Below are 16,859 nucleotides of genomic sequence, written 5' to 3' on the forward strand. Positions count from 1 at the left end.
TGGTATCGAAAGAATATCGAGACGTGCCAACGAGTATAGGCAAACTGTCAGAGCGTAAGAAAGTTCGAACCAACAAGATGGACAACCGAACGAAAAGTGATTTTGATACAGTTAAACAAATCGAGTACAGTAAAACAAATACTGGTACAATTGGTAATAATAATGATTGTTCCCATTATTCCAATCATGTTCCCGTCATGAAAAGTAGGTCACTACAAGTCTATGAAATAAAGATAGTGACTTCACCTTTGGTTCTCTTGACTTGTAACATGAAATACTTTATTCCTGAGTGTTACACACATTATTATTCGTTTCAAATGGCATTGCTACCGGAGGTGATGAGTCTTTTGTTTCATTTCTAAATCTGATTATTTCAAATTAGTCACAAACAGGACATGAACGGTTCTGTGATTTCATGATTGAGGAAACACAAGTTCAGTGTACTGAAGAAAAACAATTTGATATTGGAGAAAACCTGTTTGTGGATAAATAGAACGTAGTGGTGTGTAAAATTTCCGGCGACGGATATCAGGTTATATCTGTCATATTCATTAATATCAAAATAGAAATAATTTGAGTGAAATTACCTTTCATATTGTATGGTATCAGCTGATGACAACTTTTTTCACTGTAATCAAACTTCATTTCTAATTATTGATAAAAGACATAATAAAAGACTATTCACTTCACTAGTTTCATGTTCAATCTAATCGACCATTTCATTCTTGTCAGAAACCATGTTGATCTGGATGAATAAAATTATGAGCAGAATTGTATGGTGGCTAACAGAGGAAAGATGACTGTTAAATTAGATACCAGCACATCTTACGGTTAATATCCACTTCGAGATTCTGGTAGCAACCATCCATCTCTGCCCAAAACACTAGTGACTTAGTGGCATTATAAAGGTAATCAGTAAAGGATACACATATGCCAAAACACACTGATCGATGGTAGTTTTAAACATCAGTGGGAAGATTCAAATTACCTATGCACATAAACTGAATAAATTCTAAGTTTGGATGTCACCCTCGAAAACTCCCATTGTAAATTTAAGATTTCCTACCAAACCTTCAGTTATATATGTCGACATGATGTGGTTATATTGCATAGAATCTGCAGACGTTCCGATAAACAATTAATAAGGGATGATAATGGTACTTAAATAATTGAAAACTGTCAAGATATTCATGTAGTCTTGGCTAAACTATCGATGTTAACTAATCACTAGGTTTTGTATACTGCAATTAGTAATGATGTGACGGAAACAATATGCATGCCGTAGACGTTGGAAAGATTATATGCGGAATTATTTATTGACAGGCTAACAACATCGATTAGATCCGATGAAAATATAAGAAGTGGTCAAAGGCGGGACTAAACTTTATGAATGAGCCAATCAGAAGCTTTCGCGGGTTTTAAAGGTCACGGCGCTAAGTTCGGTACCGGATGCTTACGTACGATCGGTTTACAGCGGATTTTAGAGAAGACGTGATAATTCAGCGTCTACAAGAGAGGGAATTATTAAGAACTTCCTATACATGTGATTGTGACACTCAAATGACTTTTTTCGCTTGATCACGATTAAGGTTAAGACTCTAACCCTAACCCTTAACCCTAAACCCTAACCCTAACCCTAAACCATACCAACATACCAACAACATTGAAACTATGTGGTCGAGGCTAAAAGAATTTTTTAGACCTTATCATGGCTCCAGAGGTCGACTACTATGGAGCCATATGGATGAGTTCCTGTATCGTATGTACTATGATTTTAGAACTTCTGAACCTATATCTGACCTTGAGAAGTTTTTGAGCCGTGTAAAAGAATAGTATCCGCTTTAATTTTTTAGTTTTGTATAATATATTTTTACTGTATACTAACTGTCTTCTGATTGGCTAATATTTCTCAAGGTCATTTAAGATTCGTTCAAAGGTCGTCCATAAAGTTTAGTCCCATCGTGGTCAAATGTTTGAGATAGATAGGAATGAACTGTATGCAATTTAATATTTTGACTTACTTAAATGATTCTTAACACTTTCTTTAAAACATGAATCCAGTTTGGATGAACTCAAGTAAACATACGCTACATAGAATCAGAGATATTAAACATATATCAAACTGTAACACGATACAGGATAACATTTTTTTGAATGAATAATAACAGTGGTTTTCGATTTTGCATGGACAGTATTAAAGATTGAATTTGATGATCCACTGCCACTATATGGACTTACTGAGAGTATCGACTGGAAATTAGATTTTGATAAGTCTCATATTCTGAGTTATGCGAAACTCAGGAGTCTTATTTCTTTCAGCTTGATATCCATTAGCTGAACGCGTTTTCTGCTATAGCTAATAGCCCACAAATGATTTCGATTATGATTAATTTTGGTTAAGCCGATTTATTAACTTATTTAACTAACAATGTTATTTGATGAGTAACTATTCACATATTTAAATTCATTTAGTATTGTTTGTTTGAATCTTCCCATCGATGTGTTAGGACTGCAACTGGTCAGTCTGTAATTGGCATATGTGCATACTGTGCGTATTGCCTCAATATAGCCTTAATTCACAAGCATGGTAAGCAGAGATGGATAGTGGCTTGCAGTGGAATCCAGTTTGACGCGCGTTTCGTCCTATTTGAGACTCGTCAGCTGGATGTACCTGCATCTCCGAGTTGATGTTCACTCTTGGACTCGAACCCAGTACCCTCGCTTCAAACGCCATTGCGTTATCCACTCGGCCACTGAGTCCTGATAGCCACTAGCTTGTGCGATGGGGTGAAGTTTAAATTCATTTAGTATTGTTTGTTTGAATCTAATCAATTAATGTTTTAGGACTGCAACTAGTCAGTCTGTAATTGGCATATGTGCATACTATGCGTATTGCCTCAATATAGCCTTTATTCACAAGCATGGTAAGCAGAGATGGATGTTTGTACCGTTATGATCACTGGAGAACATCACAGATTCTCGTTAAAATATTGATCTCTTGGATTTCACTCGATGATTCATCCCCCCCCCATGTATATATGTACTCAAATCTCATTATTAGCTTTTGATTTGCCTTGCTGCTTCTTTACATAATTTGCCTATGTATTTGTTCGTATTTACTTGTTCGTTTGATGTGCTTATAGCTTTTTTGATCTGCGCTGTCTGCTAATAAACCGTAGTTGACGCTTTCTTTGCCTTCTGATTTCGAACAGTGTTGAAATTTATATAATAACGGTTATCGAGATGAACGATTGGTGAAGCGAAACCACTACACTCACAATGTTGATGTTCTTATTGAAACTTGAACACAGCTCTTTTCAAAGTGTGAGTTTAAAGCGATCTGTGTCCTAGTGTGAAAGGTATCATTGTGATCGAGAAAATCCATCCTACTATTCCAAAGTAGGATAAAATGGGGGTCTTGAATGTCGTTGTTAGACAAATACTAAATATCAGCGTGTAGTTTTGGAGATTGCCAAGTTCTCGATTGAAATTAAATGCACAGTATCATTCATTTTGAAGAATTTTAAAAGTTGTACGAGGCGGTGTCTCATATTTGTCTCTCCTCTTTATAGACATAAGAAAAACAGTCTTTAAAGTATGTCAATGCGCTGTAAATTTAAAAAAAAATATTCAGCTATTAAAATTACTTACAATACAATCTCTCGTAATCTTCCTTTACACTCCATATGCCTATGAAAATCATTAAACTCAGATTGCAAATTAATTTGATTTCAATGTGAATGTTTATGGATAAGTTATATCTGATTTAGTGATAAGTGAATGTGGTTTGATAGACATGTGAATATATTGCAAACTGATTAAACATAGAAATATGAACCAATAGCTAAACTATTGAAATGATTTCGATTACTTGCTTGACATGAGATGAAAATCTCAATAAACCAATTGATATAGTTTCACCGTTCTAAAGTCTTGGCCCTCACCTCGATGTCTGGATATTCTTGATTTAGTGTTTATCGGTGTCAATTACAAACTCTTTTGAGTGTCCTCGATTCCATAAGACAAGCGTACATCATTTTTTGAGTTGTGTTGTTGAACGGGACATTTCAATCCTTAAGGAAAGACATCTATTTTCACTTTTGTTTTTATCAAATGAATACTTCTACAGTATGTTTGCTCACAGTATCAGAATACGACTCATACTGGATTAGGGATACCAGTTGTGACGAAACATTGCACCTACATTCTTTTTCGATGAATTATTTATGATACGTAACAAAGTATTATAAAGAGAGCCCACACATCAACAGTTCAACACTTCAATGTACACTATACACTAACAGAACTAAGTTCAGAAACCTCTCATTCTAAGAAACTATTTTTTCATTGTGTTATACCTGTACTTACTCTCAGAGGGAAATGGTAGAATTTTATCGGAATTATTAAACATAAACTACAGGGTGACGAATTAGTGGTATCAGTCATGTTGCGATCTTATTACGTAAGAATCAAATCTCTGAACGTTGGACTTTGTTCACTTTCACACATGAGATGGATTTGTTGGTCAGTGGATTCAAAGACTAAACATGAATGTTATAATGAAATACTGTATGGAAATTAAACAACTGGATGAGAATAATTTCTTTTACGAGAAAGAGTATAAATGGCTGCATCGCTTGTCAAGTAGTTGTTTCTACATTTGATATCTAAAACCAATAATGTGATCAGAGAACTCAGTTATTTTTTTCACATACACTCATCGATATTTCTCATTCCATTTGTATCTGAATTTTTGATTTGATCTGAAATAAACACGATAATGTAGAGTAACTCAGTGAAGGAACAAAATGATCTAGTTACATTTTAAAAAAATATTATTGAGTTGTTTTCGAATTATTTATATTTTCATCTGACAGACAGTCAGTCAGTCAGTCACAACGTGGAACTTCGTACGTACGTACATCAGTTCGAGTTGCCATACCACATCAGCACACAGATGCAGTTGTCCATTCAAATCCCATAGTGGTAGAGGTAGTAAGAGTATAACCAGTAATAGGAAAGATTAGGGTTTAAAGATGTTATTGAAGGAGTATAATCCAGTCGAATAAGTTTGGAAAGAGGAAAAGATAGGTACATGAAGAATTCAGAAGATTATAATTTGGTAGAACACAAAGAGTGGATGTACCTTCGCCATTGCAAATGATTTTGAGCTATGTCATTCAAGGTCTCTAACCATCGATTGCTATCATCTCGCGAATCCCAACCAGTTAGTCTACACCTACCAACATGGCTCAGTCCAATTGACAGTGACTTCATGGATTTGTGCCACATTTTGGTCTGGTCGCCCCTAGTTTTCTTCCAACCTACTCTTACGCCATAAGACATTGCACGTCGGGGCAGTCGGTGGTTGGGCATACGTAACACGTGTCCCAGCCATCACAACTGATGAAGTTTCACTACTTCATCAACAGATTTGCCATCCTTACCTAGTACCCGTTTCCTAACAACTGCATTACTTACCCAGTGGTCCCAGGATATACGAGCAATGCTTGAAGACACCTATGATCGAATACTAGTAGCCTAAGAATATCCTCTACTCTTACCGACCATGTTTCACTGCCATAAAGTAGGACAGAACGGACTGCTGCACAGTAAACCCGTCCTTTGGTTTCCAGACGGATATCTGACAAGAATAAGATGAATGAGATTTGATGTTACGACATCGATCACACATTCTACTAGTCATATTAATTGGATAATACTGGCGAAATGGATCAATAAATTTTCATTCATCTGATTAGAGGATGTGCGACACCAACAACACTTGGAATTTCCCCAGATCTTACAGATGGTACTATCATCACACAAAAAGTTTCTGCTCCCTATTTGCCATACTGGTTATAGTTACCAAAAGAGTGTGTGTTCATGAACAAACGTCTTAACTACCACTTTTGTAAGCATTCAAGTGTGTGAACTAATTTCATTTCTTAAATTTGCATGAATTGAATAATCACTTCAGACAACCACCGTGCACTTACACACTCCTATCAAATGTTTACAGCCTATCACGAATGGAACCATTGAGAAATTCAAACAACACCACCAAGAAGGTTCAAATAAACAAACCATATTTTAATCTAGATATTCTCTCCTTCGTTTAAACGGTGTTAATGATTTCGTGAGTGTGCAATCAGAAGGAGAGACTGAACGTGATAGTATCAATGTCCAATTAATTACACTTATCAATGTTTAAGGTTTAAAAATGTCGGATTGTTTGAGCAATTGCGAAAGCTGAACATGAATATACGCTTGATGTTTACATTTTTGTTTCGACTTTCAATTCAATAGTGTAAACGATTATGATATATAAGAATGAGTAATCATATTACCTCTCAGAGATGTTATTCGGCTGTTGCAGTCTCTGACAGAGCGTATAATATTTTTCATCCGTTCTAGAGATTAACCATATACACAGAACAAGAAATTTTATTATTAAGTTAGTTAGTGAACATTCAAACTATTCACCTGTAAAAGTAATTATCAGTAACATTGAGAAAAAGTCATGATATAACAGAACACCATACAAGTCTCAGCAAATAATTATTGATGAAAGCGGGAGTCAATTGAAGCTAGACCACCATGGAAAACCTGGAAGCACTGGATGGCCGTTTCGTCCTATTATGGGACTCCTCAGCAGTGCGCATCCACAATCCGGCACTCGCGAGATTCGAACACACGAACCCGTGAGATATCAAATCACTGAAGACAATTGGTGAACGGTTGCTCAACTTGGTGGATCAGTTGAAGTTAGACATTAACACCGTTGGATGCGGGCTCAGTGGTCTATCGGTTAAATGCTCTGGCGCCAGAGTGGTAGGTGCTGGGTTCGAATCTCGCGAATGCCGGATCGTGGATGCGCACTGTTGAGGAGTCCAATAGTAGGACGAAACGGCCATCCAGTGCTTCCAGGTTTTCCATGGTGGTCTAGCTTCAATTGACTCACGCTTTCATCTATGAAAATGCTAAATCTCCACAAAACCTCTTCTGATAATTAAAATAATTATTGAGCTAATATGATTTCATGTATCGAATTCAATTCTTCAGACACAAACGAATGAACCGAATTATTCTTCATTTAAATAGTATATAATAACGGGTGTGGTATGAACAGGTTTAATTGTATGATAAATAACATGTAAAACTCAAAACAACAGTTACTTGCCTTCCTCTCGAGAAATATTTACTTTTAAATCTTTAACGGACGGAATAAAACTCGACTGTTTTAAATCCTCAAGATCGTTTGATTCGAGGACATCTGAAAAATGAAACAGGATTTGCCACAACAATAAGTACTTCAGTTGTTTTTTGGAAAACTGATATTTGCATTCAAGTGCACTAAGTCAGGTGACTTCACACATGCCAATGTCAAGATTTAAAACATTATTTAATAAAGGCTTCTTATGGATCATCATCGAGACGAGTGGTTCATCGTAAATTGGCTGTAACCGTTTATTGTTCAACGAAAGAACCTAAGACCTACTGATTTATTGTAGTAATGTTTCACATGCTTCAATCGGCAATTTAAATGGTGTCATACAAATTCTATTAAGAAATCAAATGACATTTGTTTTGATTGGTTTGTGATATCAAAAAGCAAACAACAAAATGTTCACTGACCGAAAGTTGGTGATTGTGTTTGGCTTAGAGGATATTATTACTATTTTTATAATTGAATTCATGAGTCAATTAAGGCTAGACCACCATGGAAAACCTGGTAGCACTGGTTGGCCGTTTCGTACTAGTATGAGACTCCTCAGCGATGGCGCGATTTCGTCGATTGCTTGAAGTTAGACATTAACACCATTGAATGCCGTCTCAATGATCTGGAAGATAAGAGTTCGCGCGCGAGATCGACCGCGAGTGATTGTGGATATGCAACGCCTAGGAGTTCCATACTAGGATGCAAAGGCTGTACAGAGCTTTCAGGGTTTTCATGGTAGTCTATCTTTAATTGACTCATGAAATCAACTATAAAATTGCTAAAATCTCCACAAAACCTCCTTCTGAAAGCGTTTATTACGATGATAGTAAACCAGAATTGATACTTGAAAGACAAAGATCAATAATTGAATATCGATGAATATTTTGACTCAATCAATGTTCCCTTTAATTATAGTCAAGTGGTTAAGTCCTCACAATCAATTAAAACAGTATGCATATATCTGAAACCTATGTTAGCATTATTTAGGAAAATGGCGTTAAGTACAAATTTATAAAAAATATAGAAACATGCCCAAACAGTATATACAAAGTAAAACAATCTACATGAATAGCACACGATGATATTCAGATTTAAGACTAATGATGATGATGGTAGTGATGACAAGAATGACAGTGTTCTGATTCTGTTTGTACACTGGATCAGATGTGAATATCTTAGGATGTAAATACTGATTACTTACCAGTTTGTGTGGATGTATGAAGAAGTAAAAGCAGAGTAGCTACGTGAATCAAAACTAAATAAACCATAGTTACTGATACTACTGAATTTATTCGTTCGCTTATATATCATCATAAAATGAAGGTGGAAGGGAGGATAAATAATATCTACCATATAAAAGATAAAACAACGTAATTAACATTTAGAAACTATGTAAAAGTTAATGAATAAGTAAAGTATAAACAGACAAGCTGGAAACTGACGTTGACCGATATCAGCATCTCTACAGTAATGTTCAGCCAGTATGGAATCAGGCGACATTTCAAAATAAACTGAAAATATTTGTTCACTATTAATTACGAGAGAATTTCATCAGTACACTACATTTTCTATTTCTACAATCGTATGATATCCAAAAGTAATATCCAGGTTAATATGTATTCGAATAGTATATGTATTTGACCTGATGAACAATAAACATTATACGGTTATAACTTACTTGTTTACTCAACATTCTTTAAAAATAATCCTGAATACCTGTTCTCAACATTAGTAAAATTAATGTGAAAAGTAATGATGATAGAAGTAGTAATACTTAAAATGTATTGGGTATAACCTTATTTTTTGTTTGTACATTTAGAGATAGACAAAATAAAAGAAGATAGAGAATGAGAATATAAATGAAAGTATATAAGTAAGGGTGAATAAGTTATGGTGTACCTGCATCTCAGAGTTGATGTTCATTCTGAGACTCAAACCTATTACCTTTCGCTTCAAACGCTATCGCGTTATCCACTTAGCTACTAAGTCCTAATAGCCACATGCTAGTGTTATGAGGTGATGTTATATTCACTTGTTGTTGTTTACTTGTATCTTTCTATTTTAATTTCGGACTGCAATTGATCAGCCTCTCTAGGATGCACATATGCCAACAAGAGACTTATCAGCTGCAGTCCGAAATAACAATAGGAAGATAAAAGTAAACAATAACAAGTGAGTTTTTATTATAGTATTGTTATTTAGCACTACCAAAATATCAAAGTTATTGATCAATGAATGAACAAACAAATGAATAAATTACCCAACTGACTGTTATTTTATCAATGCATTGCGTTGTAGAGATTGTGAAGCTACATTGATAATTATCATGTACTCACTAGTGATAAGTTAGAAGAGGGAATTCCTGGAGTCATTGTGAGAAGCCATTACCGGTGGAGTTTAACTGCATTGTGTGCAAGATAGCTACTGACCAAAGACAATGGGAGATGTTTGAACAATATTGTGGATTGATCGAAGTTAGATATAAACATCTTTGTGTGCCGAATCAATGGTCTAAAGGTTGAACGTTCGCGTGCTAGGATGAAGGTCCTGGGTTCGACTACCACGAGTGCGTTCATGGATGCACGCGGATGAGGAGTCTCATACTAGGACGAAACAACTGTCCATATAGAATGGATAAAAGTTTGAAATTCAAAGTTTTAATTTTGTAATCATTTCAGAAAACGAACAATGAAACATTTACAGAATTCATGAAGCATTGTTCTAGGTCAAACTCACCTCATGTATGAATTTGCAACCGTCTGAATAGAGAAAATATGAAATCAGACGACCTTTTAAAATAATTAGAGTAAACTGAAAATTTTGTTTACTGCTAATTACGAGAGAATTTTATCAATACACTACGCCTTATATCAGAGTATTTATGTATTCGAATAATATATGTATTTTGCCTGATGAACAACTTCGATATCCGTTGGGTTCGGTAGAGCCGGACTATACACTGTTTCACTGCCCTTAAATTTCAGTGATTGGTTTACCTTCGTTGTTCTTGACTAGTCGTTATTCTTTACCATATTTCTCAGCTCGCCCTTTCATTTGGGAAGTTCGTGGTCCAGAAATAATGGCAGATTGGCTTGAATTCGATCGTCTGCGTTTCAAGTATAAGCCGACGTATGACAGACTGGTTTCGTCAACTGTGGTGAACCACCCATCGATCTGTATATACACTATTATGGTTTATCTGTAAAAACTAACCATTGTGACAGGCATTTGTCAAGCAGATGCCATGGATTCAAGTGTTTGTTGCATCATTAGCTACTTCACCAAGACTATATGCGAATCCCCCGATCAGTCGATTTACAAACTCTTAATGTTTAAATAGGTCTGAACTAGATCCAGGAGTTCCTGTGCTTAAACTTCACCATGGTGCAATGTGTCTGTATTTGTAGGTCGCCATCCTCAGTGCCAACCTTTCAATCCTGTATGTGTTGATTTTGTAAATTTCTATCTGCGTAATGAAAGTGAACAAATATTTTTGACAAAACATGATGTCAGAACTTTGTGGTCAAATTTGACAAAAACTGTTACCTCACCCTACAATGGAAGTGGAAAAAAGAGAAGCAGATGAAGAGAAACGTTTGTGTTCAAATGTTTTGTGATATTTGTACGAACTAGCGTATCTTCTGTATCTGATTTCTTGCTCATTACGATTTCAAAATACAATACGTTCGTTTGTGTTGATTTAGTCCTGACCTCAATTGCGCTGTTTCTGGGATTTCTTGTTAGTTCGATAATTCGAGTACTTCTAATTATTATATTGGTATCGTGGTGGATGAAATGCGCGTTCTGGATTTTACTATTAACACCTCAATTCAAAAGTATCAGGACTTGTGACATAACCCTATTTTGAAGCCATCTCCTCAGAGTATTCATATAAAAGCACTAACTATTTATTTGCCGTCCCACAAAATTCATTCGTGGTTTTTTAGAGTAACAACGTGACGATTCTAACTCTAGTACTTATACGGTTAACTGTCCCTAGCCCAGATAAAGGAAAAAGGTAAGGCATGGAGTCCGCAACCTCGTCCTATAGAAAACAACCTTGTTAAGAAAGCGCCCACCAAAAAAACAATTAGGTCCACTCAAACTCTGCCCAGAAAGTTGTAGAACCGTCACGTAGATGAGGCTTGATGCTTCAGTGAGGAAGTCAAGATTGATTAGGAGTTACAAATTTGATACGCCTTTAAACAAAATGATCAACAACCGACATAGGTACATGGAATTTCCGGACAGTGTGAGAGACCAGAAGGATCTGTCAAAAAGGTACGGAAATGAGGAGAGACAACTTTGTGGTGCTTGAAATAAGTCAGAAAAATTGCTCTCAAGCTGGCAGAAAAGGTTAGATTCGGGACAGACTGGAGAAAAGTATACCTCATCAAGGTATCAAAGAAAGGAGATCTGAGCAAGTGTGTGAGAACTACACAAGCATCACACTACTACCGGTATCAGTAAAAGTTTTCAACAGTGTTTCTGAGTAGGATGAGGGATTCATTCGATGTCCAACTTCGAGATCAACAGGCTGGATTCCGTAAACATCAGTAGAGCACAGACCAAATCATGACACTACGGATCATTGTTGGACAATCAATTGAATGGAACTCGTCACTATACATCAACTTCCTTGACTATGAGAAAGCGTTTGACAGTGTGGATAGGAGAACATTATGAAACCTTGTTCGACACTATGGTGTGTGTAGCTGAGGAAATCATCAACACCATGCGGAATCGATACACCGGACTACAGTGCAAAGTCATGCATAGAGGACAGCTGAGAGATGCATTTTGTTTGATGACCATATTCAGACATGGATGATTACTCTCGTCCTCTCTCTTTCTTCCGGTGGTCGATTGGATTATAAAGACATCTCATAAAAAGAATGGAATACAATGGACAGCTTATGTGCAGCTAACCGATTTGGACTTTTCAGAGAAGCCAACTGTTCTAGACAATTTTACAACAGCCTCTTCATCAGTAGGTCTCAACTCACACGAGTGAATACTCAAAATCCTGAAATACAACACAGCGAGCACCAACCTAATGACACTTGGAGGGAAAGCCCTGGAAGATGTGGAGACCTTCAGGTTCCTGGTCAGCATCGTCGATGAACAAGAATGATCTGATGCAGATGTAGAGGCAGGGATTGGCAACGCAAGGACAGCATCCCAACAGTTGAAGAACATATGGGACTCAAAACAACTGTCAACCAACATCAAGATCAGAATTTTCAATACAAATGTCAAGACAGTTATACTGTTTGGGGCGGAGACGTGGAGAACTATGAAGACCATCATCCAGAAGATACAGGTGTTTATTAACAGTTGTCTATGTTGACCAGACCCTATCACTAACATTTTGTTGTGTGAGAGAATGAATTAGATTCCAGCGGAGGAAGAAATCAGGAAGAAGCATTGGAAGTGGATAGGACACACATTGAGGAACTCACTCAATTGCGTCACAAGGTAAGCCCTCACATGGAATCCTGAAGCTCAAAGGAGAAGAGGAAGACCAAAGAACACATTACACCGAGAAATAGAGACAGACATGAGAAGAATGAACAAAAAATGGATAGAACTAGAAAAGAAAACCCAGGACAGAGTTTGTTGTAGAATGCTGGTCGGCGGCCTGTGCTCCATCGGGGATAAAAGGCGTAAGTAAGTATGAAGTATTATATATATATATATTATAGTGGACTTCACTATTCCTTCATTTCTATACCAATCACTCTCTGTTCCTATTCTTTCCTTTATGATTTTATCGACTTTCCACTGCCAGACATTCTATTCATAACTAGCATTAACATTCTACTTATGTTGATATAAGTAACACACGTTACAATTTCATTTCTATAAATGATTTAAAACGGTTAATTTCTAATTAGAAAAAAAATATCATTTATCAATAAATGACCTCATTTTGTAAAAAAAATAGAAAAAAAAAGAAAAAAAACATTGAAAGTTTTTTTAAAAATTTTTTTCCTAAAAAAAAATATTGACTATTCTAAGTTTCACATTAAAACAAAAAAACATTTTATTTATCTTTCTTTAGTAAATATGTAAACTAATCACTAATCTAATTCTTTTATCCCTCATTTTTCATTTAAAATTATAATTATTTCATTATTTATTTATTTTTTATTATTTTTTTTAGAAAAAAAAAACAAAAAAAAGATTAAAGTTAAATTGTGTGTACAGATTTTTTTTTGTATTTTTTAAAATGAACTGATTAAATAATTTGTTTCTTTTTATTATCATATCCTAAATGGTTGTGTAATTCTATTGTCAATCAGTTATTAATTTTTTTTTTATTTTTTTATTTTTTGTTTTTATCTCTTTATTTTTTTATTTTCATTTTTTTTCTTTTTTTCTGAGTGTCAATAAATTAATGAGGTCACAGTGGAATTTACAAGGGTAAAGATATTAACTATTAAAATGAAAATAGAGACCTTATATTATTATTATTATTATATTTTAATAAATTGCTTTTTTTAAAAAAAATATTTTTTAAAGCATTTTAAAAATGAAACAGGAATATAATAAATATAATGAATATTCAATGTTTGATGTTATATGAGCATATGCATAGATTTATCTATTTTTTTTTGTTTAAATGAATCGTTTTTTGTTTTTTTTTTAAATTTTTGACCTTTTTTTTAATTTTTTTTTTCAAGTCCTAAATAATTAAGTATGACTAAATGTATTTTGCCTAATACGTTTTGTCCTTCTTGTTTTCGTTCTTCTTCTGATAATTATTTTGTTAATTAAGTATTAAGGAAGATTAAAGGAAGATTTAGAATTATTCCCTTTTTTTTTTGAAGATTTGTGTTATTGTTTAATTTAATCTGGCTTTTATTATATAATTGTAATAAATCATAAGCTAGAAATATTGGAGTGTTTTATTATCAGGAAGTAGGGGGGGGGTGATTGTAGAGATTGTAGTAATTTAATAGTTAAATTCAGGAGTTGATTAAAGCTAGACCGATATGGAAAATCTGGAAGTAAAGAATAATCGGTTCGTATTAATATGGCACTCCTCAGCAGTGAGCATCCCTAATCCTGTTCACGAGATTCAAATCCAGGACTTTCGTTTGAAGTTAGAATGTTTATTTATTTATTTTTTTTAAAATAGAAAAGTATTCAGATTTATTGTATTCAATAGATTGAAATAATCTTTAGGTGTTACATTACAGTTTTGATTCATTTTTGTATTGGTTGTTTGAATACATTTATTGATGTTTAGAACTGTCATTGATCAGTCTCTTATTGGTATATATGCATTCTCCGTGGATTGCCTTAGGAGAAATGGAGACAAACATGAGAAGAATGAACATAAACGGGATAGAACTAGAAAGGAAGGCCCAAGCCAGATTGGGTTGGAGAATGCTGGTCGGTGGCCTTTGCTCCATTGGAAGTAACAGGCGTAAGTAAGTATGCGGATTGCCTCGATATTGCCTTCAGTCACAAGCATTATAAACAAATATTGGTGGTGGCTAACAGTTTTGTAAATCATTTCGAATATTCAGTTCAATGTTCATTCATAAAATGATATAATTTGTAATTTGACATTTTTCTCGTTTTAATGTCTAACTGATTAAACACTACTGGTTACGTAATTTTAGTTATTTATACTGCTAGTTATTTTAATGTCTATTTTGGCTTATTTCCTATTTTTAAAAATTGATTCAAGGTTTTATTCTTATCTTTATTGCTAAATACTACTAACAAGATTGCTTGTATGGAGTATGTGGAGGAACGAAGCGTAGAAACTGTCACAGACGACAGATCCAAAGAAGATCTTCTGTATGTCAAAAAGTAGAATGTAGACAGAACACTTTGAGACCGAAAGAGGAAACAGTTTAGAACTAACCAGATTGCAGAGCACACAGTAAGATGCAAATAAATAATCGATAGCTGTACGAACATATTTGATAAATATTTCATCCTGCTAAATGAATTGTCTAACACTACTGTAATATTTGGTTAGGGTCTAAAGTTTAAGCGTTCACACGTAAGATTTAAGGTCCTAGGTTCGATTCTCACGTGTGGATGCTCACTATTGAGGAGTTCCACATTAGGACGAAACGGCAATCCAGTGCTTCTAGGTTTCGAGTAGTCTAACTCAGATCGGTTGGTGATTTCAATGAAGTTTGATTATGTATTCTATTTGATTGTGATCACTGACATACAGATTGCTATAAAGATGTAATATTTTCATATATGTAAATAAATATTACTTTATCTTAGAGTAAATCCTGATGAAAGTCTGATTAAAAACACTATTGTTCAACCATATATTGTATTCCCATAGCTAAAAAAACTAATTGATTTGCATAAAGTTGGATATTATAGTCAGTTATTTAGCTTCTGTAGTTGAGATCATGAGTTAATTAAAGCTAGACTACCATGGAAAACCTGAAAGCACTGAACGGCCGTTTCGTCCCATTGTGGGACTCCTCAGCAGTGCGCATCCACGATCCCGTCTCACTTCTGTGTTGATATATTTGATGGTAAAATATCATCTTTATTCACATAATGAATATTTGAGTTTAATCTAGACAAAGATGATTTGATCAAGTCTGACATATTTATCAGAATAAAGGAAGAGTGCCCAACTTTCTAGTTAACGGTAACATTTTAGTCATAAACATGATCGTATTTCTTCAAACAAAGGAAAGATTGTAAGCAAAGATGGATAGTGACTAGCAGTGGAATCCAGGACGCGCGTTTCGTTCTATTCGGGACTCGTCAACTGGATGTACCTGCATCTCATAGTTGATGATCACTCTGGGACTCGAACACAGTACCTTTCGCTTCAAACGTCATCGCGTTTTATTTGAAAGAATCAATAATAAGTATTCAAGTTATTTGATTGAATAGAATTAATTACTACAAGTGATTCCTCCTATAGGATAATAAATGTCTCAATGTTATGTACATGAAAATGAATATTAAATAATTTGCTTATTTCCTTGCAATTTCATCACAAAGTGACGTTGATTATACTCACTAAAAACTAAGAGACATTGAATAGTTATGGAACTCTTCAGCAGTACACTTCCATGAGCCATCAGTGGTTGAATTCAGGATCTGCAACTTATACAAAGAACAAGTCAACTATTGGGTACTAACTAAATAGTTTATATGTGATGTACCCGCTAAAAGCCTTAACTGAAGATTGGATACGTATCCCTGAAATTGTCTCCTATCCTTCCTTGAATGTTTAGTGGAAAGATTATAAACAGTTCCGGTCATTTTCTGATCATTTAATAAGTGAATGCTTCATATAAGAGCATAGTTTCCATAAAAGACTTTATTTCAAGCTCTAACTTTCACTGAATATACGTTTTTTTCATTCGATAAGTTGAGATAGATTAAAGTGGAATGTTTATAGAAAACATTTACAGATAGCTCTATATGATTAAAACAACAATCATGCACCTATATACAGCACTCATCCAGTAAATTGATAAGAAATCTTCAAAACTCCTATATATTATACTTTTATTGAATACTGTAAAAACGGATGGTTGTTTGAACACTCATGAAAGTCTTCACTTAGATACCTGATAAAATCTTTGGTCCACACTCCATGAGAAATATCTTCAATTTAAGATACAACATT

The sequence above is a fragment of the Schistosoma mansoni genome, chromosome 6 (assembly GCF_000237925.1).
Source record: "Schistosoma mansoni strain Puerto Rico chromosome 6, complete genome".
NCBI lineage: Eukaryota > Metazoa > Platyhelminthes > Trematoda > Strigeidida > Schistosomatidae > Schistosoma > Schistosoma mansoni.